General features: G+C 40.8%; 1 protein-coding gene across 8 annotated transcripts in view; it reads left to right on the plus strand.

Annotated features, from left to right (window-relative positions):
* Window positions 1-4,659: 4,659 nt before the first annotated feature.
* Zzz3 (zinc finger ZZ-type containing 3) overlaps window positions 4,660-24,844 on the plus strand; it is a 102,844-nt gene continuing 82,659 nt past the window's right edge. For 7 of the 8 annotated variants that reach the window (XR_010050432.1, XR_010050429.1, XM_063258023.1 and 4 more), the window contains exon 1: window positions 4,660-4,800. The gene's annotated coding sequence lies outside the window, so the exon portion shown is untranslated. Of the gene's footprint in view, window positions 4,801-21,263; window positions 21,403-24,844 lie in introns of all 8 variants that reach the window. The other variant, XM_063258035.1, reaches the window with a different exon arrangement.

Below are 24,844 nucleotides of genomic sequence, written 5' to 3' on the forward strand. Positions count from 1 at the left end.
AACAAAAAAAGGTTTTATTAACATATAACTGAAAAATTAAAAGGTACCTTTCTCTTTTTCTCATCTTCCCACCCTATTTAGTCATTTTTTTTCATCTGGAGTATCACTGGGCAGATCAGGCTGGCCTTAACCTTACCCTAATCCTCCTGCCTCAGCCTCCCCAGTGTTAAGATTACAGGTATGTGCCACCACGACTGATTTAATTTGGAGCACTTTGATGCCTTGTACTTTCCTGTATATTAAAAAGAAAAATCAGGTGTTCATGCTTCATGCCATAGAGCTAAAACTTTCCCTCCTCACAGTGCCTTCCCCAGCCTTCCACTTCCACTTGCAAAATTCTCCCTTTCCAGGAGGGAGAAAACAAGGAAATGATATTCTCTAAACAGTCTGCCACCCATTTCTTTACTGTATGTGTGGATTTCCAGATCTACCTGCATTTTTTTATTTTTTTAAGGTTTCTTTTGTTTTTTTTTTTTTTTTTTCTTTTTTATTGGTACTGGGGATCGAACTCATGATCACACGCTTGCAAGACAGGCGCTTATGCCGCTGAGCTAAATCCCCAGGCTGCCTACCTGCATTTTTCACTTCATTTTCACTTTAGTGTTCACCCCCTTTTCACATTTACTGTCTCCTATTGTTACATTGCTCAAATTTATTTTTTTCTCCTCACACATGACATTAGCAGTCTCTCTTTTGGTTATTTGAGACAGTGTCTCGCTATGTCCTTCAGGCTGTCCTTAAACTCACTCTGGAGCCCAGGCTGGATTTGAGCCTCCTGAACACTGGGATTACAGGTGTGCATCATCATGCCATGGATCAGCAATCACTGTTTTCATAACAAACTTTAAAAATATTGTGTAGTTACTTGTTATCGAGAAAGAGGCAATTTCCTTGTGTTTTGACATGACTGCTATGCCTCTCAAAGGCAAGTGGTGATTTAGTTTGAAAATACTTGTATTTTGAAGAATAGAAGTGGAGGAGGGGCTGGGGATTTAGCTCAGCGGCATAAGCACCTGCCTTGCAAGCAGGCAGTCGTGAGTTTGATCCCCGGTACCGATAAAAAGAAAAAAAAAGTGTAAAGAAGTGGAGGGGGTAGGTAAGAAACTAGTTCTCTAGGGGAAAAAAGTGGGCTATCATTGGAAACCATTATAACACCACCATAAATACTCTTAACTATTAATGTACCCAAGAACTCCAAAATCTACGATTTTTTTCAGAAGTCACAAGTAGGAAATCTCATAATCTCATGACAGCTTTAGTCTAAAGTTTTCACGAGGCCTACTCCCATGTCTTACTCCAGCTTTTTATTCTGGCTTTCAATGCTAAGTCTGACTTTCTACATTCATGTTAGCATCATTAATAGAGCTCATTCACTACACTGGTTCCAACTAGCTCTTCTTTTAAGATGATTCTCAACTGCTTCACTAGATGTCCTGTCCCTTCCAAATAGAAGTCCAGTTTTCTAACTCTGCTGGATATGTCTGTTCACATGTCAGTCCTGTCACTGAAGATGTGCCTACAGCGAGGTGTGAACAATTAATGCACTCTGCTGCAGTGAGGTTGCTTGTACTTGAATACCAGCACCACTGCGTAAAACTCAACGAGTTGAATAGAAATATGAAGTCATTAGAGTACAGGCTACAGATCCAGCTTATCAGCTACTTTTTGCTAAACTCAGAGATACTATCTTTCTCCTTGCTGAGATGAAAAAATCCAACAGCCTTCAAGGAAAGGTTTGGCTCACAGTTTGTAGAGGTTCCAGTCCATTGGTGGCTTGGCCACAAGGCAGGATGGAACAGTGAAGACACAGTTCTTGGCAGGCAGAAGGTAGCAAGGCAGTTAACAAGCCACAGGTGACAAGAGACAAACCTCTTTCTGGCCCTTATATTTTACCGGGGCTATTTAGGGCAGGTAGCACTTATACCCTTCATTCCCAGCACACTTAACTGAACCATTGCAACATGACTCAATCCCAGAGTTACATACCCTAGATCCGCCACCTCTGAAAGCCCCACCTATGAGCACGTGAGGTTTTAGGGGGACATCTAGACACAAATCTTAACACATGTCCAAGAATGTTAATCTGTTTTCTAAATCCATGGTGTCAGCTAGTCAGGTCTTGGCTGAGCTCAGGTGAGCTCACAGGGCATCTACTGACCCTCTTTGGGCTTCTCTGTCTTGGGTTTGGCTGATCTGGTGTGACTTCTGCTGAGATGGGGGTAGCTCCTCAGCAGCCAAGCCAGGCATGTTTTTTTTTTTTTTGTCCCTGGAAAGGAGTAAATCATTTTCCAGTCAATATGTGTATCACACCTAACATTTCACTGCCAAAGCAAGCCACATGGTTGAACTTAGATTCAAGGGAGGGACAGATTCTGCTTTCAGTAAGTGGAATAGCAAAGCTGTATCCTAAAAGATGTGCTTGCAGACATCACTCACGTAGTCAGCCTACTACAGTGGACTGCTTGAACTTGGACACTAGCTCTGCCACTTAACTCTCTGGGTGGCCTGGATGAGTTCCTTTTCTGCAAAATGGCTATCTACCTGCTTGAGTTGTTGTGAAACTTTGTGTTAGACATGAGGTATAGTATCCTCCGTACTGCGTGATGGGACTAACATGCCCTGCCAGTTGCTTAGTCTTACAGTGCTTTTCCTTAGTTGCTGGTGGCATCAAGTCCATGATTCCCATCTAGGTGCCGATGAGTTCACGTCAGAAGTATGGGGGTCTGGCAGTATGATGGAGGCATCGTACTTTACGATAGCAGCTACTCAGGTACAGATGTATCAGCTAAGACCTTCAAATTCGTTCAGTTCTTCATCTCTCAACCACAAAAGTCCTGCCACTGACTGTTGTGCACAAGTGTGAGGCTGTCCGTGACTATGGCAGCAGAGGTAGTTCTCCAATGGTAAAGTCACGAGACTACTCAGGTTCAAGGATAGCATAGCCCAGCAGAGCGTCTCAAAATTGAGCTGGCATGGTGGCTGCCCTCGCCCTGTAGTGTGCTGCTTTTCCCACTTTTACTTGGCCCAAACTCACTCTGGGTCGTGTTGGCTGGGTGACACATCTGACTGTGCTCAGCTGCAGCAGAGGCAGTGCTGGATGGTGATGAAGGGGACATCTCATGACGGGGCCTTGGTACTGACCATTGGTCAAGGTGCCACATTTACTTTTCCTAAGGCCTGTCTCTCACGATCTGAACTGCTCTATGTGGCTGCTGTCTCTTGAACACAATGGCCTGCCCTTCGGCAGCTGGATTCCAAGCAGGTAAACGCTGTAGCTTTCTAAAGGGTTTGAACCCAGGCCTCGAATATGCTAGGCAAGCATTCTACCACTGAGTCACATTCTTGTTACTTTGAGAGTGTTGTGCTGCACTGCCCACTCTGTCCTTCAATTTGTGAGCTTCCAGCCTCAGCCTCCTGGGTAGCTGGGATTACAGGTGTGTGGGTAGTGCTGTGTCCTACATTCACTAGCCATTACTAGGGTAACATGCATGCCACAATCTAACCAGCCTGGTACAGTGAGGGGTATGGGTGGAAGGCCACACAATATCTGATTGTCTTTTTTTTTTTTTTTAATTTTCCCAGTACTGGGGATTGAACCCAGTATATTCTATCACTGAGGGTACAACCGTATTCCTTTTTTATGAGACTATATTTTCTTACTTTGAGACTTTTTTGAGACTTAAAGTGCCTTTTAAGCATTTCTTTGGTATTCCTATGGTATGTTCTGCAGTTCCAATATGGGCAGTAATGGAACCTGTTTTCTCAACACAAAAATGTATGTAGGATCAACAGCTTTCTGCAGCTCACAGGGTTAAGTGGTCTATCATCCTCGAAAAAAAGCACTGATCTCCACTATTAGATGCTAGGCTTTTCAGACTGGCCTTGAGCTCACTGTGTAGCCCAGGTTGTCCTTGAACTCCCAGTGATCCTCTTGCCTCAGCCTCGGGAGTGCTGGGATTATAGGTGCATGCCACCATACCTAGTGCTAATGCATGTTTTTGAGGCTATTGAGAACTGTTTTGTACCACAGGCAGTCCTGGATATACAGCAATGAGCAAAAGTTACTAAGTTCTCTTTTTTTCAACTATTGTAAATTTTTCTTTTTAAAAAATTATTCTTGAGGATGTAATTCAGCGGTAGAGTGCTAACCCACTATGTCCGAGGCCCTTCTTTCAATCTTAAGCATTGTTAAAAAAAAATTAGTGGTTGAGGGCATCTAGGAATAATGTCTCAACATGGTAACTGTTCTGAAGAAAGCGAGTAAAAGCAGATAACTGTTCTTTTACATAAGTGGTCTGGGAGACGGGATCCGAAATATGTATGGAACATCAAATTACGAGAAATCTGGGGGAAGGTTTCCTACTCTTTCTTTTTTTTCAGAGGTAAGTGCTCCCTTTGTAACCCGGGTTAGCCTCGAAATCGCGGCGATCCTCCTGCCTCTGCTCGTGCGCTAGGATGCTGTGGGTGCGTGCGTGCGTGCGTGGCGGGGCGGGGCCCCGGGGCTCACTGAGCCTCGCGCGCGCCAGCGTGAGGCGGGCGCTGCACCGGCCGCGGCCACCAGCAGGCGGTGCAGTGAGCGCGCCCGCGCGGCGCGGCCCGGCGGGGAAGGAGGGGACCGGAAGCCGCCCCGGTGCTGCGGGAAGTGGCGGGAGCGGGAGGCGGGGACCACCTGGAAGCGCTGCGGCGCCGCTGTGGAGCTTCTTGCGGCGGCGGCCCCCGGAGCGAGTGCCGCGGCGGGGGTAACGGCGACAGCGGCGGCTCCTCCCCGAGCGGGCCGTGGCGTGCGGCCCCGCGAGGAAGGTGAGGGGGCGCTCGGGGCACGTGGCGGGGCCGGACACCCCGCGGGGGAGAAAGCGAGGCCGTGGGGTATGGCCGGCTCCCGACGGGGTTTTGAGCTGCGCGCCAGGAGGGGGTGGCCTGGAGGCGGCGGCGACGGTGCCGGCGACGGCGGCGGCGGAGCCCCCACGTGGGGCGGCGGTGCGCGCGCACGTGCGCGCGGGCGAAGGGGGGGCGGGGAGGGCTCCGGGGGAGGGCAGCGGGCACGCGCTCGCTCCGCCGCGGCCCACGTGACCCACACGCCGGCCAGAGGCTCCCACGTGACCGGCAGGGCTGCTAAGGGAGCTGGAGGGAGGCGCTATGTGTAATGGTTGTGCCTGCTGCAAGTTTTCGGGACATTTGCTGCTGCTGTTCTCCACCCAGAGAAGAGGAGGCGCTCTAGAGGGCATAAAGCACTTCGTATTCTTTTTGAGTTTTACACGTTCTCAACTCCGTTAGGGAAGCACTTTGTAAAGTTCCTAAGTACTGACTTTTCCCTGCCTCCATGTTGCTTCCAGAGGAAGCTCGCGAGAGGCGCTGGGCTTTGTATCGCGAGATTTCCGATTCTCGCGGGACCTCTTTGGCAGAGCAGTTGTCCTGGATGGCGGAGCCTTGGGTTCCGGGCGCCTGGGACCCGCAGCTCTTTGGACCAGGCAAGTTGTTAGGGAGGGGCCGGGGGACGTGCTGTGTCAGCGTCCCCCAATCTCCAAGGGAGTACAGTGACCCCATTGAGGCGACGCGGAATCCCCGCCCTGCGGGCCACCTGACGAAGCGTGTTCTCCCCTCGGCCGGGCGCGCCCCGAGACCGTCCCTCCCCGCCCCGCGCCCCAAGTCCGCCGCGGGCCGGCGCAGCCAAGGGAGCCCGGGACGCTGTTTCTCTGACTTCCAAACATTACTATCAATTCTCGCTGCCTTGGCCATTTTCCAAAGTAGCCCAGACCTGTTAAACGTTTTGTCGCCCCTTCTCCTGCGGTACCTTTCTCCAATCGCCTAGAACGAGACGTGGTCCATCTCTTGCCTCGGGGTAGCGTTTCCTCCCATTATTTGGCCGTTGCTAACGTCCCTGTCATCTGGACTTTGCTTTTACACTAACTCACGGCAGTATTTAGAGGGACCGCTGGTAGCTCCGATCTGACAATACCGGAGGTCAGAATGAATCGTGCTTTTAATCATGTACGTGCCCATGAACTCAGTTATCAGCGGGGTTCTGATGACTGCTGTTACTGAGGTTGCCATCTTTGATGTTTAGGGATGGATGTTCTAGGTTGAATATTGACATTAACAGGGGATCATTTTATGGGAAATTTTAAATTAAAAGTATATCTCAAATTTTGCTATCAAAGTTTAGGATTTTTTTTCATAAATGAATTTGAAGTCAAATTAATTTTTCTCCAGTTTTCGAATATATTCACAAATGAATTTACCATATACCTTCGTGTTTTCATGTCTTTTGTCAGTGTTTGAATTTTATTCTTTGGAATGGGGAGTTACATTGCACAAGTGATAAGATAGCTAGGTACTTCATTCACCGTTTTTAAGTATATAGTAGTATTGTTTACCTTTACACTTACTACAGAGAGATACACAGAGTAAAACATTCCTTGTTACATGCTACATCAAGTTGCTTTCAGTTTTAAATCTCTGCCCGATAGGCAGCCCATTCTTTGCAGATAGTTTACATATTTTAGGTGTTTTGTTTTAGGGACAAAGCGGAGGGTTGTTGTATGTGCGTACCATAGCATGCACAATTGGCAGGTTTTCCACTCAAATTTTTACTTAGTGCTACACTCCTGTTGCCAAAACGCATGAATGCTTCTTGCTTGGATTTGTTTGTACAGATTTTTTTGTGGAATACTTAAATGAAAAATATTTTTAGTGATGGTGCTGTTATTTTTGCAGTGGAAATGATTTAGTGCCTTTGGTAGCTTTGCACAAAAACAAAGTTCATGTAAAACAGATTTAAAGAAATTCATGTTTGGAGCTGGGGATTTAGCTTAGCGGCATAAGCGCCTGCCTTACAAGCAGGCAGTCCTGAGTTCGATCCCTGGTACCAATAAAAACGAAAAAGACAAAAAAAAAAAAAAAAAAAAAGAAATTCATGTTTTATGGCTTGAACTTACTAATTTATTTTTGCAGCACTGAGGCTTGAACCAGGTCCTTGCACTTAGCTACATCCCCACCCCTTATTGAGTCTCTTTGAGTTGTGCAAATGGGACTTGAACTTCTGGTCCTCCGGCCCCAGTCTTCTTAGAGTGCTAGGATTACAGGTGTGCCAGCATGCTAGGCTGAAATTTACAGTATATTGTGGTTTGTATTTGCTTTTATACCTTATATTCTTACAGTCTCTCTCTCTCTCTCTCTTTTTATTTTAAATGCAAGGTCTCACTATGTAGTCCATGCTGATTTAGCTCAGGCCAGCCTTGAGCTCACTGCACTCTTCCTGCCTCAGCCAGAAGGACTTAGAAAAGTGCTGTGATTACAGACATTACCATGCATGGCTTATTACTTACATTCTAAAGTAACTCAGTATGTATCTAGGGAGTTGGAGGCCAGCATAGGCTACATAGTAAATTCAAGGCCAGCCTGGACATTGCTAGGCCCTGTCTCAAGAAAAGCCTGTTTCCAATTATCAGCTCAGTTTAAGTAATAGTTTGATCCTGTAATTTAATGAACTCAACTAGACAAAGGTCATTATACTGGCATTTAATACAAACAGGCATACATCTATTTCAATGAAAAGTTGCTAAGTAGGTATCATTTTTAAAAAATTATAATTGCAAATTTATGACTTTTTTTTCCTTCCGGAAACATACATACATACGTGTGTGTGTGTGTGTGTGTGTGTGTGTGTATATATATATATATATATATATATGAGTTTACTCTTTGGGAACTGTTTATTGTAATAGTGAAGTGTGATAGTCCTCAAGAAAATTGAGAGATGTGATGTGGGAAAGAGGGAAAGAAAACATGGGAACAGGTTGGTGGCTCAATGTAATTGTAGAAACTGCTGAGAAAAGAGGATTGTAGGTAGACAGGCAGGCTTCTAATGGTTGCAGGGAAATTTGGCCAGCATTTGGAAAGACTATCAGGCAAGTTTTTCCTGAAGTAAATTTTTTAGCTAATTCTACAGGCTGTCTCCCAAATTACTTCATAGCACCAGTAATAAACGTCAGAAATTGAAATTTGTATCATTGAAACTGTGAATTATTTATTTAGGTGGGGCCATTCTATTAAATGACATTAAGTACATTTTTAATGGAAAGTGTGAAAATGGCAATGAATTTGAAGGTCATACTTACACCATAGCCTTTGCAAAAGTAGGGTTGCGTAAGGTTAGTATGGTATTTAGGCCTTTGGTCATCCATGGAATAGTGTTCCTTACTCTTTGAGCTTGTGTGTGTGTGTGTGTGTGTGTTTTGAGGGGGGCACACTGGTAATTGAATCCAGAGCCTTTGCACTGAGCCACAGTCCTTTTTAAAATTTTTTGACATAGGATTCATTCAGTAAAGTTCCCTAGGCTGGGCTTGAACCTTTGATACTTTTGCCTCAGCTTCCTAGAGTGTTGGGTTTACAGGTGGGTGCTGTCACTCCCAACTCAAGTTTTTCTTTTAGAAGTATTTTTGGTAGTGTGTCTTGGAAGTTACCAGTCTCACAGACACTAATTTGAGGTTCTGGGTAGAAATATGTTGAGAAAGGAGACAGAGAAAAGTATTTTGTAAGGTCTGAGTTTCCCTGAATAAAACTTAACAAAAAAAAATCGTTTTATTTTTCTCAACTGTCATAGAAGTAATACTGATTTATTCTCACTTGAATTTTCTCCCTAAAAACCTAAAATTATTGCTTACAGAGCTTTTGACTTCGTAAGCTTTGTAGTACCATAACTATGTTCCTTATTAATTACATCAAGAATATAAAATTTATTGGTTACTTTCTGAATCAGTATCCAAAAAGAGTACAGTAAATTACTTGGCTAGAAATATCCATGAAAGTACACTATACAGGCCTTTAATTTTTTTCTTGGGAGGGTGGGGTGTGGTGGCATACATCTCAGGAGGCTGAGGCAGGAGGAGGATCGCTATCAATTCAAGACCAGCCTGAACTACAAGGTGAAAATACCCCAAAATTCAGTTGAAATTGGTTTTTTTTTTGGTACCAGGGATCGCACTCAAGACTGCGCGCTTGCAAGGCAGGGGCTTATGCTGCTGAGCTAAATCCCTAGCCCTTTCAGTTGAAATTGTTGATAAGGAGTAAGTGCTGGAAAACTGGATTCTGTAGTAGTGTTGGGTATGGGTATGCTATGTCCTGGTGGGGAGGGCTGTTTTCTGTAGTTGGTACTCTGAGAAGCACTCCAAACTATAAGTATTTCCTGGAGTCCTCTAAATCTTCTTAATCCTTGGATAAATGGCCTTGGCTCTTCTGTTCCTTTTGTTTGAACCTGCCCTTCTCAGCCGCCTTTTTTTTTTATTTCTTTTCAGATGTTGTGTCTCACTTATGTGGGTAATTTTTGTTTTGTCAGACAAGTGAGTTCAGTAACTTTGGGGGGGTGATATCCCTGCATGATTAATCAAACTGCACCATTGTTACTACTGGTTTTTTTTTTGGAAGTTAAGTCTTAATAAATAAATTGAGTCATCAGTTTATCTGACACTGGGTGAGGTGACACACACTTGTAATCCCAGCACTTGGAAAGCTGAGTGAGGCCCTAGGATCCCCACAAGTTCAGGGCCAGCCTGGGCTACATAGTAAGTTCAAGGGCAGCCTAAATTACAGAGGGAGACCCTGCCTCAAAGGGTCTCTGATCCAAATAGTTACACATCACTGAGTGAGAGGCATGCATTCTGAGAAATGCATTTGTCAGATTTCATTGGGCACTGTGGAGTTGACTTACACAAATGAAGATGGTGTAACATCTGTAGATGATAAAATCTTTAAAAATTTTTCTTGAGAAAGGGTCTTGCTGTATAGGTCAGGCTGGTCTTAAACTCACTATATAGCCTAGGCTGGTCTTGGACTTGTGATGATCCTTCTGCCTTACCCTCCCTAGTGCTGGGATTACATGATATAGCCTTATGGGAGCATCTTTATATTATGTGGTCAGTTGAACAGTGAAAAGTGTTACATATCTGTGGCCTTCACTCATAAACTAGTAATTGAAATTAGATTAATTTCATTAGATGAAAACCATTAATTCCCAGGGAAATCAACAATATCATAATTTTGTGGTAGCTGTAACATAGTGATAGCCTCGATTGTAAGTCAACATTTAGTCTAGGTTTATGTGTTTAAGGAAGAATGAAATTGATGTCTTCCTTTCCTTTTTTTTTTTTTGGTGCCAGGGATTGAACTCTTGATCTCGAGCTTGCTAAGCAAATGCTTGTGCCACTCAGCTAAACCCCTGGCTGGTGTCTTTTGAGATTATAAAGTAGACAATAAGCTTTGTTATTACAGTAAGTTCAATTTTCTGGAAAATTTGACTTACAGAGCTCCTTTATTTGATGATACCAAATAAAAGTGGTGCTACTGTAGATGGAATGTATATTTTACTGCGCGTATCCCTTTAATATTACAAAGGATTACCTCCCATACCAGGGTGTTATATTTTGCTGTCAGTTGTATTTTACCAGTTGCCTAAACAGTAGCACATTTGTTTATGAAGGAATTAGTACAAATTAGTAATTAATTTGAATTAGGAAGTGACTTGTAGTTAATTCTGTGGTTTTGAACCCTGATACTAAGTCTTATATCCTTTCCTTAGATAGATATATCCTTATCTTAGCTAGATTTCTGGAGGTGAGGAATGTTTCAGTTTATATAGTGAGTTTTTTTTGTTGCTTTGCTGGCCTTCTGTTTTGATTTATGTTCCTTTCATGGGTGGCGGGATGAAAGCTGTACTTGACCCAGGCATAAAGTGTTTATCTATTTCAGTGATCTTAAAGGCCAACTTGATGCTTTTAAGTTACAGGGAATTAATACAATCTTTATTAGCGTTTTGATACATTTCTTTTTTCTTTTTTGGGGAGGAATGTACTGGGAATTAAACTCACAACCTTGTGCTGGCCAGGTGGGCTCTGTTTTTCTTCCTTCTCTCTCTCTCTCTCTCTCTCTCTCTCTCTCTCTCTCTCTCTCTCTCTCTCTTGTCCTGGGAATTGACCTTAGGACCTTGTGCCTGCCAGGCATTTCATGCGCCACTGAGTTAATATCCCTGTGACCCAGCATTTTGATAGAATTTCTTCCACTATTTTAAAAAACATTTATTACATACTTACGGGTAAAACATTTAATGTTCTACTTTTTTTTTTTTTTTTTTTTGTCTTTTTCCTTTTTATCAGTACCGGGGATCGAACTCATGACTGCCTGCTTGCAAGGCAGGCGTTTATGCCGCTGAGCTAAATCCCCAGCCCCTAATGTTCTACTTTTTAACAGTGTCAAATAACAATTTCCTATTCTCATGAGGCTTAATAACTGTTATTATATAAATTGGGCATGGTGGCGCACCCCTATGGCTGGAGGATTGCTGAGAGATTGAGGCCAGCCTGCGCTACATAGTGAGTTCAAACCAACTTGAACTGTGGTGAGATACTGTCCTAAATAACCAAAAAGAAAGTGTATGATGTTTCATGCAGATGTATCCTGTTGTTCTGTTGTAGTGTGTGAATAACGGAGAGACCATCCATATAAGTGCCCAATATATGAGCTCCTTCTTTTAATATTGTTAGAAATGATTTAGGTTTATTTTAAAGTCTGTTAAACATATTGCCACGGTATTTGAGTTATGTTTATTCTCCTGTTGGATTTGGTAGTTGCTTTATGTCTTGTCAGTATTGATTAGGAGTTTGAAAACAAAGGACATGTATTTTACTTCTTTAACTGTTGCTAAAGTGAAACATTTTATGCTTAATAGATGTATTTGTGAATTTTTAAAGGCAATTAAAAACCAATGTGATCAAATATTTTTAACATACTTTTGCTGTGCTGATTTAACACTGTCTTTTTCTAAGTTACACTTAGATTTTTTTACCTCATGTGCATTGGTACAAAGGGAGAATCTGAATGTTTTCCTCCAAGTTGGTCATTGTTTCAACGCTATTAATGCTTCATTTTCCCATTGTTTTGTTAATGCTACATTTTTACATGTTAAATGTTTACATTTAATGTTGTTTATTTTTATTCTAAACTTTACAAAAATACTTGATTCTTATGACATGTTTAATACCTATTTGCTTTGGCTTTTTATTGTGATGGATTTTTTTTTTACTGAATTTTAAGAGAGCTTATAAATCAAGGAAATAAAGCTCATTCTTTACAAATCGATGTTTATAATTTCTTTTCTTACAAACCAAACTTAAAATATTCTTGACTGAGGGGTGTGTATGACTTAAGTGTTGGAGTGTGTGTTCAGCATGTGCAAGGCCCTGAGTTCAGTCCTCTGCTACAAAACGAGAAATGTTCTATTCCGGTATGTCAGTATTTAGTAGTGATTTATTCTTTCTTGAATAGGTACAAAAATATAAACCATCTCAGTGTACAGCACTAGAGGCTGCAGTAAGAATGACTTCAGAGGATTTTGGAGAACTAGTATTGAGTCCTAAAATCAGTTTGACATAGGTGTCCAGAAAAACTGTGGTTTAGGAATTGTAGGACTCAGACTCCTAATACTTTTTTCCACTGTGATTTAAGAAGGAGAGTGTAGTCTGGAGTGGCACATACCTGTAGTTGCAGCACTCATGAGATAGAGGCAGAGGTATTGAGGCCGCCTAGGCTATATAGCAAGACCCTGTTTCAACCAAGAAAGTTATGTTGTATTTGAATAATAAATGAGAAATTTTAGGTGAATATTAGAGCATTTATGCTAACAGAGCAGTTTTAATGTTTAAAGTGCTTAATTATGTTTTTTGTTTATGAAATATTGTTTTAAAATAATTGATAAAAAGGGATGCTAACATTATAAAAACTGATGGTTTCAGAGCTATTAGTTTACTAAATAGTGACTAACATTTTCTGCTTTATAAATTGTTGTGATTACATTAATACTAATAAGAAAGGCCAGATTTAAGTAACTGTGAGTGTGAAATAATAACAAATATGGAAAAAACGTGGCCACCTAAAGAGAACTGCAGATGGAAAACTTGATATGATGAAATTTCCTTGTAACTTGGCTTAGGATGATATTTAAAGGAATATTTGAGAACCCAGTTTGTACCTTATATTTCTACTAAAATCCTGCTACCCCATAGGGATAAGTTGCTTGTGAGAAATGTCACCTAAATGGTTCAAGAAATGCAAGTTAGTGCTTTACCCTCATTGCTAGGTATTATTTTTTTAATTGGCCAGAAGTTCAAGGAAGATAGATTCTGGTATTTTTGCATACTTTCCAATTAGAAAGCAGGTTTATGTGTTTCATAAATAACGTGAAAGATTGATTTTAGTTGCCCTGGTTATGTTATAGAGTTACCAAGATTATTTCTCCTGAAAAAAGATGTTGCAAGATTGTATCTGCAGCAGCTCTTGAAGAACTGTGTATGACTTTTCTATGTGGTCTTCACTCTGTCTCCCAAACCTGTAATCTTTAACTTTCCCCATTAAACAAACTTTAATGTTTTTGTGGCAGTTTTTCTTTCGTTGGGGAGAAATTTTCTTGTTTTTCTATCTTGTTCTTTTTTAAAAAATATGATGGAAGTGTAATGTTTACATAAAGTTTTGAAAATTTTACAGCTCAGAGAATTTTCACAATGTTACATACTAGTAGAATAATCATCAGGAAGCAGCTTTATCAAAATTGTAGAATCTATCACTTTCTTCTTTTCCCCCAACCCTGTCTTGAGAAGCACTATTTTGATGTCTAGGACTATAGAATAATTTTACTTGCTTTTGAACCTAGAATCATTTAGAGTACTCCTTTGTGTCCTGTCCTTTTTGCTCAGTATGTTTGCGAGATTTAACTGCTTTTCTTCTGTTTTTTCTCTTGTAACCTGAGAAGTCCTAGAAGTCAGTCTGATTTGTACACAGAGATCTCTACACTTTGATTTAGACATTTTTCGCATGGCATTAATAGTTTTCCAAGGAGAGGATATCAGAGAAAAGCCTTAGTTTGTTTCGGTGATGGCTTATAACCATACTTCAACTGCATATTTTTTCTCACTTAAAATTTTTGTTTCAAAAACTTTAGTGTAATATTCCTGCAAGATTAATGCCTCCTTGGACTTTGATTTTATGACTTGGTAGCTTTTAATTTTTTGAATAGCTTAAGCAACAGTTTCTCTCTTTTTTTTTTAAATAATTTTTATAATATTCAGCAGCAGTCTCATTTATTTTGTAGAATGTTGAGATCTACCCATTTAAGACAAACCCCCGTTTAAGTTTAAGCCAGTCTGCTTTCAAGGCTTATTTATTTATTTATTGACTCTTTTGAGACAGGGTCTCACTGTGTAGTGCAGACTGGCCTTGAAGTTGCTTATATAGCCCAGGCTGGCCTCAAACTCACTGCAGTCCTCTTGCCTCAGTCTCCAGATGGCTGGGACTGCAGGAGTGTGCCACCATACCCAGCAAGGCATTTGTATTTATGCATAGTAACACACTGCACTGTACAGATTTAAAATAGACTGCCACAAAATAGAGAATCACCTAAGAACCTTACCTAATTAGGATCCCTTTCAAGTTGGCTTTTTAAGTATAGTACAACTTCCTTATCAGAAATTCTCATTTTTTAAAATTTTTCTCTTAATTTTATAGTTAAATTGTGAAAGTTTTATTACTGTATTTCTGCGTAGAATTCTTCATGCACATAAATCTTGATTTTTTGTGGTAGCCCCCCCTTCTTCATTTTGAGACTTAGCAAAGGAAAATCACTAAGTTGTCTAGGCTAGTCTCACTGACTGGAACTTCAAGAGTCCCAGGATTGTGTTGAGTCCCACACCCAACTTCTTCACATAATGTTAGGGTTAGTGTGGATGTTGCAGTTAATTTGCTTTATAAGTGGATTTGGATTACTTTCAGTTAGTAGTTGTTAGGGCCAGAATATTGTAAATGGTCTATAGCTATGGAAATTAGTTATTTTGTTCTAGAATAATTTGAGTAATATATATACTTCAGAGTTCTGTAATTCTTTTTTTTTTTTTTTAATCAGTACCGAGGATCAAACTCACGACTCTCTGCTTGCAAGGCGGGTACTTATGCCGCTGAGCTAAATCCCCGGCCCTGAGTCCTGTACTTCTAAACTCAAGTTTTATTCGCTGAGGTTACATGGAAATTAAATGATACCCATAGGTTAGCCTAATAACTTGCTTTTTGTGTAGAGATTTAAAAAGTCTGAATTGGTGGAACATTTTATTTATGGTAATATGATCTCATGAAGGGTGGAGGAGAGAACAATTACCTTTTCAAATGGTTAGAGTTACTTATCAATTTGAATGAATACTATTCATACCTGTTGAACTGGTTAGTGCATTTTTTAGTTTGACCTTTGCCACATACATAGGTTAGAACTTTTCTTTTTGTAGTTAGATGTTGACCAAGGAAATTTTCATTCATTGGTAACTAGCAAGTAGTTGCTCTCAAAGTTTAGTGTGCTTCATAACCACACAGTGGTGGCAAACCTATGGCATGCATGCCATGTATTGTATCTGGGCTGTTTGTTAGCATTGGAAGCTCTGAAAGGTTTGCCATCATTGACTTAGGAAGATTCTTTTAAATATGTACCTGGATTCCTTTTCTGTGGTTTCAGTAGGGTAGAGCCCAGAAACCTGATTTATTTTCTAGGTTAGAAGATTGCACTTTAAGAACTGTTACTTAGGTACAGTTAGGGACCTGTGTGAAAATACAAGCACCACCGTGATTTGGATATGTGTACAGCCTAACAGAACTTTTAAGTATTTTTCTGTACTTGTTTTGGACATAGCAGCATAGTGTCACTTGGGAACTTACTACGCCACAGGCAAGTTCTGAAGATGAAATCCAAATAAAATTTGCTGAAGATTTACCTTGTGCTAGATAAACATACTAAATAGCACTTTTCTTCACTCCAAGCTTGAAACGATATTATTGCCCTTATTCTGCAAATTAGCAAATTGAAGCAGTGGTTAGTGTCTTTCTCAGCAGCATTACACAGGCATGCAGGCTTTGGGATTTGAACCTACATATTAATATTCTGTTTTTGGAGTCTGAGGTGCTGTTTTCAGCACCATGCTATCACAGTTTTCTAATTAGCACATTTCTTGTATCATAATTTACAGTGATGTTTGAATTTTCTTCTAGCTCTTATATTCTCTGGGATCATTAGAACTGGAAGTAGTTGTGCTTTGAATGCCTAGCCCCCCCCCCTCCTCTCTTTTTGGTGTGTGATACTGATATTAAGCCCAGAACCTTACAGATGCTAGGCAAGTACTCTACCTTTGAGTTACAATGGCAGCCCTTTGTGTTTTTGAGACTGGATCTCCTTGAATTTCCCAGTCTATGATTTTAACTTTGGATGCTTCTGTTGCAGTCTCCTGAGTAGCTGGAATTACAGTCATGCCCCACCACACTGGCTAAGACTTAGGTCTTTATTTTTAAATTTTTACTTATTTTTAATTAAAGAATTAATTTATGCTTTTAGACAGCGTCTCACTATGCAGTTCAGGCTGGCCTTAAACTCTTTAGGTAGCTAGGCAGACCTTGAACTCAGTGATCTTCCTACTTAGGTCTTTAAAAATAGAAATCTCTTAAAATTTGTTTTGAGACAGGGTCTAGATCCTTGAACTCACTTTACCACTCAACTGTATCTCAGCCCTTTTTATTTTTTAAGATAGGGTCTTGCTGAGTTTCTTAGGCTGGCTTTGAACTTGTAATTGATCTACTACATCAGCCTGCTGAGTAGTTAGTATTGCAAGTGTGTCTCCTTGTGCCTGACTGAACTTATTTTATTCTATTAATCTAAAAAATTTAGAACTTTTCTTTTTGTAGTTAGATGTTGACCACTTTTTCTGAGTGAGGATGCCTTGATTAATAGCCTCATGGTTCTAGTTGAATAGATTAAATTGCCCTTAAAATATCCTGTGTAAGTTAAGTGGCCTTTGGACTTTTTTTTCCGTGGAGTACTCTGCTCAGATATTTGCGTGGTTTCCTTGCTCACTTCTCAGGTTCCAGTGTTACTTCATATAGGAGAGCTTTTCTAAGGGGTGTTATTTACACTTTCACCTGAGCTGTGCACTAGCTGTGACCTTCCTTAAGCTACCTGAGAGAATGCCTTCCTTCACTTTCCCTGGATTGCTTTTCTTACTGGTACTTACCGGACCAGCTATTTGTTTCCTGTCATTAGAAGATGAGCCCCACAGAGGCTGGGGTTGTTTCCTTCGTCACTGTAGTTCTTTGAGTCTGCATCAGTGCCTGTTGTGTGCTCAGGGATGTCCAGTGAGTGAGTGTCGTATGCATGAGTTCTTATGGTAAAGCCTTTTGGAACAAAGGGTTGAGCACTGGGAGACTACTAGTCCTACTCCTAGAGCTTGTTTAAGTACCCTCCCCCCACCCCCCACCCCGCGCCCTCAACATGTAGCTGTTTATTATGCTGCTTTACTTTTAGGGACATTATTTGTATTGTGGAAATGTATTGTATTGTGCAAATGTAAAATGTCAACAAACAAAATTTCCCCAACAACTTAAAATTGTTTTTTCCTTTGCCCTGCCTTTATTGGCTTAAAATAGACAAATCTTAACAATTTTAAATTTTGTTAATGTGGGCCAGGGATTTGGCTCAGGCAAATGCCTGGCAAATGCAAGGTCCTTGAGCTTGATTTCTGGCACACACCCCCAAATTAATTAATGAAACTTGTGCATATAGCAAGTCACAAATCTTAAACATTTTGGTAGTGTTAAGAAAATCAAATACTCATACATTTCACAAGTCTGAAGTGAGTTTCTAAGAGTCACAAAGCTAAACTGTTAAAATTCCCTTAAACTTTGAACTTAACATGTCAACATTAGTATTATTGGTGATTGTGGGTCTGATATGCTTTGGTTTTTTTTTTTTTTTTTTTTTTTGTCTTTTTTCCTTTTTATCGGTACCAGGGATCAAACTCACGACTGCCTGCTTGCAAGGCAGGCGCTTATGCCGCTGAGCTAAATCCCCAGCCCCTATGCTTTGGTATTTAACACTATCAGATAGTTCTGGGATTGGACCAGACCTAAGGAACAGTTCTATTGAGATCTCCTCTGACAGTGTAGGAACAGCTGGACTTTGGCTTTGGAAGCAGCTTTTGTCCCCATGATTTTTTTCTTCTAAGAAGACAATAGCTTTTGTTTCTTTAGAAATTGAACCCAGGGTCTTGCAGCTCCAACCCTTTGTGTTTGTGTGTTTGCAGTTATTTACTGGGGATTAAAACCAGGGCTTTCATGCTGACATACCTGCTTAGCCCATGTTTTGTTTTGAAACAAGGTCTCACTAAATTGCCCTAGGGGGCTCAAACTTGGGACCCTCCTGATTCAGCAGCCTTGCAAGAGGGTTAGGACTATGTGTGTGTGCCACCATGCCTGCCTAGGGTTCTTTTTTGAGTTCAAGTTTAAGGTCTCTCATAACAATTTTTTTTTTTTTTAAGCTCCATTGCCTCGTCAAGTGCTAAAAGCCTTGTCCAGGTTATTTCACCACTTCCTTAGATTTAAAGAATTAATTTTCTACCTATCTGGCCAGTGTCACGGATTTTGTATTTTAATGACAAGAACTATGAGATATTAGTAACTTTTACTAATCTATGTATGACAAGTTTGGAGACAGAGAAGTCATTTCTATAAGAGAAAAGAATAGTTTTGGAGATCATTTTCTTAGTTACATTCTAAGAAGTGAGGTAGAGAAATACAGTTGAGATCACTAATGTTAAGAACATTATGTTAACAAGTGTACAGTAACTTTTTTTTTTTTTGGTTTTGTTCTTTTTATGCTGCTTGGGATTAGACCCAGGGCTGGGTATATGTGAAGCACCTGCTCTGCCATTGAGCTGTAACCTCATCCCCTCATAACTTTTCCTAAGTAGTGTTAAGAGTCAGTGTCAGACTGTGAGAGAAGTATTTACACAGTTTGTTTTGCTCATTTTAATTTTTCATTAATGGTTTGCTTATGAAATTCTAAACAGCTCAGTTGATAAGGACGAAACAACTTTCAGTGTGCTGGTGGGAACCTGTAGTGTGAATTGCATGAAATGTGACTTTTTTAAAGTATGGAGTTCTGATAGAAAAAGTTATATGAGCCAAATTTTGTTCAATAAGAAATGAAGGAGCTTATAATCAAGTAATGAATGTTGACACATCAAACCATATGATGCTTTTGTAGAAGAAATTAGCATTATAGGAGTACAGGAAAGAACAGTTAATTTTGATGGATTGTTGAACTGAGTTTTGGGGAGTAAGGATTTTCCAGGAATTAAAGAGGAAAAAGTCATTGCTTCTTTTTTCTTTTTTTTTGTCTTTTTGGTTTTTATCGGTACCAGGGATCGAACTCACGACTGCCTGCTTGCAAGGCAGGCGCTTATGCCGCTGAGCTAAATCCCCAGCCCCTAAGTCATTGTTTCCAATTCTGTCTCGTGTGTGTGTGTGTGTGTGTGTGTGTGTGTGTGTGTGTGTAATGTTCCTTTGAAAAAGAAATCAGTCAGGCTTGTGTTCACCAAGACAGATACACTTGAGCAGATGAAGAATATTGTAGAAGGGGCTGGGGATTTAGCTCAGCAGCATAAGCACCTGCCTTGCAAGCAGGTGGTCGTGAGTTCGATCCCTGGTATCGATAAAAATGAAAAAGACAAATGAAAAAGACAAAAAAAAAAAAAAAAAGAATATTGTAGATGGGAATAGGGGACTAATTAGGGCTGTTACACTTGTTTAAATGGGAAGAAAAAGGACTGTTCTTTCCAGAGTCTTTTGGGAGTAAGCAGAATTTTGTTGAATGTATTGTTAGAAAAAGAAAAGAGTTTAAATACCTCTTTTTTTAAGTTTCCAAGTTTGGGTGAGTAGGTATTTGTCACTGAGATTGGTAGAATGGAGATAACTTTGGAAAGAGCAGGACAGAAGGGACTAGAGATTTCTAGCTGTTGAGTACAAGGTAATTTGGGGACAGGTAAGTTAAGAGCTTTGGGGTGAAGATTGGGGCTAGAGTGAGCGTTGGAAAAGAAAATGTGCATTTTAACCCAGAAGTAGAAGAAAGTGGAAGTGGTCAGAGGTGGGAATTTGAAGGCAAGGAAGGAATGATGATGTTAAAGGCTTTGTTCAATAAGAAATGAAGGAGCTCTATGGGAGAGATGAGAAGAGAGAAATTTATATTTTGGAAAAAAAATATCTGGACAGACTTTCAGGAGTTTGATTTTATGTAATCTCAGACACCTAACAGTATGAGTTGCTGAAAAATGTAAAAACATACCGAGCTGCACTAAGGATTCTTGCCCATGATGAGGATATGGTATGGGTTCCCTGTGAGTTAAAACATCCGTGATGTTGGTCTTGCTTCTGGAGGCCACACTTAAAAAAGGAAACTGGATGTGTCCAGAGCACAGTAACTAGAACAAGCAAGTGTGTCTGAAAACCATGGAAGGAACTGAGGGCTCTTGTTGTGGAGAAGGTAGGACTTGGTGGGTAGGCTGCAAGGAGGGGAGGGGCAGCTGTTTTCAGGTAATGAAAAATGTTCTCAGTTATTGTATAGAACGGAAGTTAATCCAAGGATTGCTGGACTGTTTTCCCTAAGAAACAGTGTGTTTCTTAACTACAGTTACCATTCAAAATCAGGAAATAGGAATATGATACTGTTACCTTTACAGTCTATAATTAGATTTTGTCATTTATCCTAATAATTACTTCTACAGCTTTTTAAAATCAAGGACCATGCATTGCTTTTCGCTTAAGGAAGTGGGCTTGCTATGTTGCCAGTGGTGGCATGGAACTCAAGATCCTCCTGCTTCAGCCTTCTTAGAAGCTGGAATTCCAGGCATGTTCCACTATGCCCAGCTCATACATTACATTTAAAATGAACATGTCTCTCTAGTCTTCTTTACTCTGGAACAGCTCCTCACATTTCTGAATCTTGATGTTTCAAATGAGTTTAGCCTGGTCATGTTATTGAATGTCTCATGTTTCTGTGAGGTTATTATATATTGTGAGACTTTAAATTCCAATCACTGCAGTGTATATTCAAATTTTCTACCTTTCTATCTGGTTTTTTTTTGTCCTTAAAAATATCTTAATGTAAACTGTGCTCAAAACATGGAAAGCAGAGTGCCTTATGATTTAAGAAATTTTTCTTAAGTTGGAAAAAGGAAACTAATGTTGAGTACCTATTTATGCTAGATATTTTATAATCACCTCATTTTATTCATATGGTGCTGATTCAAGATTGGTACCCTTGTCTCTTTTTATAGAAAGTAATGTGTCCTCAGAGAGGTTTTTTTAGTTTTTGTAAGCTGATACAGAGGGACAGTGCCCTCTTCATTTCTGTCTTACAGGGCAATTTGAGTGTCTGGAAGCTAGGGAGGGCCACACTCTTGTTGCTTTTACTGTCTCCTGCCACCATGAGCAGTTGCCCTTCTGCCATGCCAACCTGCCTTGGAGCCAGCTGATTATGGGCAGAAACTTCTGCAAACTGTAAGCTAAACAGACCTTTCCTCCTTTAACTTTGGGTGTCAGGTATTTTGTCTCAGTAAGGAGAGTGAAGAAACTAAGACAGCTAGTAAGAAAAACATTTTATGCTTCCACTTATATGAAGTATTTTGAATAGTCAAGATCACAGAGACAGAAAGTAAGAATGGTGGTCGTTAGGGGATAAGAGAAGAGGAGATAAGGTTATTTAATGGGTCCAGAATTTCAGTTTTATAAGATGATAAGAATTCTGCTCAATGATGGCCTTAGTTACCCTGCATTATGAATGTACTGAATTCAGCTAAACTGTACACTTAAAAATGTTTAAGATAGTAGCCATGTGTGGTATACATGTCTGTAATCCCAGCACTCTGAGGCTGATGTGGGAGGATTACAAGTTCAAGCCCAGTCTGGGCATTGTAGTGATTTAGGAGACATTGTCTCAAAAACAAAACATAAAAAGGGTTGGGGATGTAACTCAGTGTGAAGGCTATGGGTTCTTTCCCTATTACCCCCCCCCCAAAAAAAAATAAAAGATAAAGCATTTGGGGCAGGAGAGATGGAATAAGTCATTTTGGCTTCTGTCACTTAAGAAGCATGCCATTTATCTGCTAGAAATTGGCAAGTGTCTGTTAGTCCTGTTGATCTCTTATGATATACCTGTATCTCTACCATAAATTTAGTTTGCTGGCTTCTCATTTATAGAACCATTCATTACGTGACCGTTTATACCACAGAGGATTTTCATAAACTAAAACAAATAAGCAGCAACTAGATGAAGAAAGAGAACACTAGCAGTATCTCCTACCACTCTTTTCTAGCATCCTCAACTCAATCTTTTTGGTGTTTTGTTTGGTACTGGGGATCGAACTCATGACCTCGTGCTTGCCAGGCAGGTGCTTATGCTGCTGAGCTAAATCCCTGGCCCCTCTACTCAGTCTTTGTCTTGGGTACTTTAGTTTTGTTCTCTTTTATTTTGAACTTTGTAAGTGGCATCATATAGTACTAATTTAGGATATATATTAAACTTCCTTTTACTACTTTCATGAAAATACATAATCCTTGAGTTACAGAATCATAATCTTTTCCTTTCGAGAAAAGATTATCTTTGTATTGAATGATTAGATTAAAATGTGAATCTAGTTGGGTGTGATGGTACAAGCCTGTAATCTCAGCCTTTTGTGCCATGGAATCTGGGATCTGCCATCTCTTTAGAGATTCATTGCAAGGAATTGACCAAGACAAGTGAAAGGACCCGCAGTTTTAAAGGTAGGAGAAGAAGTATGCCATATGGAGCCAGTTCTGGGAAGGAGCAAGGGTCATGGCCACAACGTTCCTGGCTGCCATCTTTTGAGCCTCCTATCAAAAACCTCTTGCACCAGCACTGAAGATAGTACTTTCTGATTGGTCTGGGGTGCAGTGCCTGGGGGCTATTTTTTCTGCACATGTCTTGGATCTTTCATTCCCACTTGACCACCTGGCCAAGTACTAATAGCCTGCCTGCCTCCCCCCAAAAAACAAACTAAAAAACGAGTCTGTGTTGTTCTACCAATTGATAGGAATTTTCATGGCTTTTTTTTTTTTTTTTTTTTTTGAGTCAGAGTCTCACTATGCAATTCAGACTGGCATTGAACTCAACAGCAGTCCTGCCTCAGCATCCTAAGTAGCTGGGATTATAGACATGCATCACCATGCCTGATTCTGTAGGTTTTATGCTGTCACCAGGTCGGGTCCTAGGAAGTTCTTATACATACTCTACTGGTAGTATTTTAAGTTTCAAGTTTGCTGACTCCTATTGTGAAAAAGCTTTCAGGGTATCTCAGTAAGAAGCGTAAAAGGATTTACTAAGGCAGAAAGTACACACTGAAACATAGAAAGGGGCTCCTTGGGAGAAGTGTCTTTATGAGCTGGAGCTGGGTATATTTATGGGGATGGAGCTGTCTTCCGATGGCTGATGGATGGAGTAGGATGTGTGTTCCTGATGTCAGGGCGCCTGTACAGAGTCTCCCTCAGAATGAAACCAGTTCCATGTCTTTGAGGCTGAGATCTGCGGCTGCTCAGTGCTGCTTTCCCTGAGGGTGGAGTCTGGGAGGAAGTGCCAGTTGCAGGTAGAAAGCACAGGCCTTGTGCCCCAGGTACAGCTCAGGGTTATATGTTTGCTGGAAGGGGAAAGGGCTTGAATAATTTTTGTGTCAAGAACCTGGTTTTTCTTTAAAGTTCAATTTTAAAATCTTGATTTTTTTCCTTGTCCTCTTTGTATTTTTATTTCTTCAGTCTTAACCTCGTTGTCTTTGATGTACATACTGATAAAAAAGGACACTGCTATAGAAATATACATAAAGCACTTAAGCAGTGGGTTTGATACTAGGCTACACATTGCACTGTGGTCAGTCTGTCTCTCCTTTTTTTTGGGTGAGTATCAGGAATGGAACTCAGGACCTTGTGCTTGCCAGCCCCGGGGCTGTGTTAATAGCATAAAACTTCTACAAGGTATCCAGAAGACAATTAGCAAAGATGTTTTGTTAGTGGAGTTTTTAGGGCAAAGTCCCTGGCTCTGAGACTTCAACAGACTAGGCTTGGATACATTCATTCCAGCTCAGGACTCCAGCAGGCAGGAAAAGAGCTAGGAGCTTCGAGGCCTCACTGAGAGGATGGATAAGAGGCTTGGAGCCATCTTTGAAGGTCTGACAGAAGCATTGAGGTTTTACAGAAAGGGGAACAAAGGCAAGGATTGGGGGTTTGCACGGCCGGTTTGGTCAAACTGTAGATTGCTTATTAGCTCAGGACTGGTTCTGTGAGAGTCCAGGAGAGCCATCACTTATTCTATTTTTTTTTAGTATCAGGGATTGAACTCACTACCTTGCACTTGCCAGGCAGGCGCTTATGCCGCTGAGCTAAATCCCTGGCCCTGAGCCATTACTTCTTGAGGGGACAGTTTACCCCTTGTAGTGAGAAGAGGCTTCTGCGGAAGGTGGCAGTCTTGGCTTTGTTTCTGGGGTTCATGCTGTCACCTGGCGGGTGTTCGTGATAGAAGAGTGAGCCTCCTTATGGAGGTCTGCAGAGCTCTCTGTTTTTCCTGGAATCTGAGGGGCCTTATGGTTTAGGGAAGGTCATTGTAAAAGCTGGCAGTTGGGTGTTCCTGCAAACCCTGAAAAGCACTTCGGTGGCTTTTATCTTGGTGCCCTCTGTCTGGAGGAGAATGAGAGAAGCCAGGCAAATTTAGAGCTGACAAACCTTGTGTAATAGTTCTTAGATGAACGCTTCAACTCCCAAGTTTTAAGGCTACTTATAGCCAGGTGTAAATTGCAAGCCAAGGTGCTAAGCTTGTTCTGCTTTACATTACTCATCAGCATCTACCGGCCCAGTGTCGAGGTCTAAGGTAAATAATTGTTTATACTTTCTTAACTGAGCAATCGAGCCATGCCCGCAAGCAATGGAACAAAGTGGG

Source organism: Cavia porcellus, unplaced genomic scaffold (genome assembly GCF_034190915.1).
Source record: "Cavia porcellus strain 051 isolate PalLab524CR breed Dunkin Hartley unplaced genomic scaffold, mCavPor4.1 scaffold_1, whole genome shotgun sequence".
Lineage (NCBI taxonomy): Eukaryota > Metazoa > Chordata > Mammalia > Rodentia > Caviidae > Cavia > Cavia porcellus.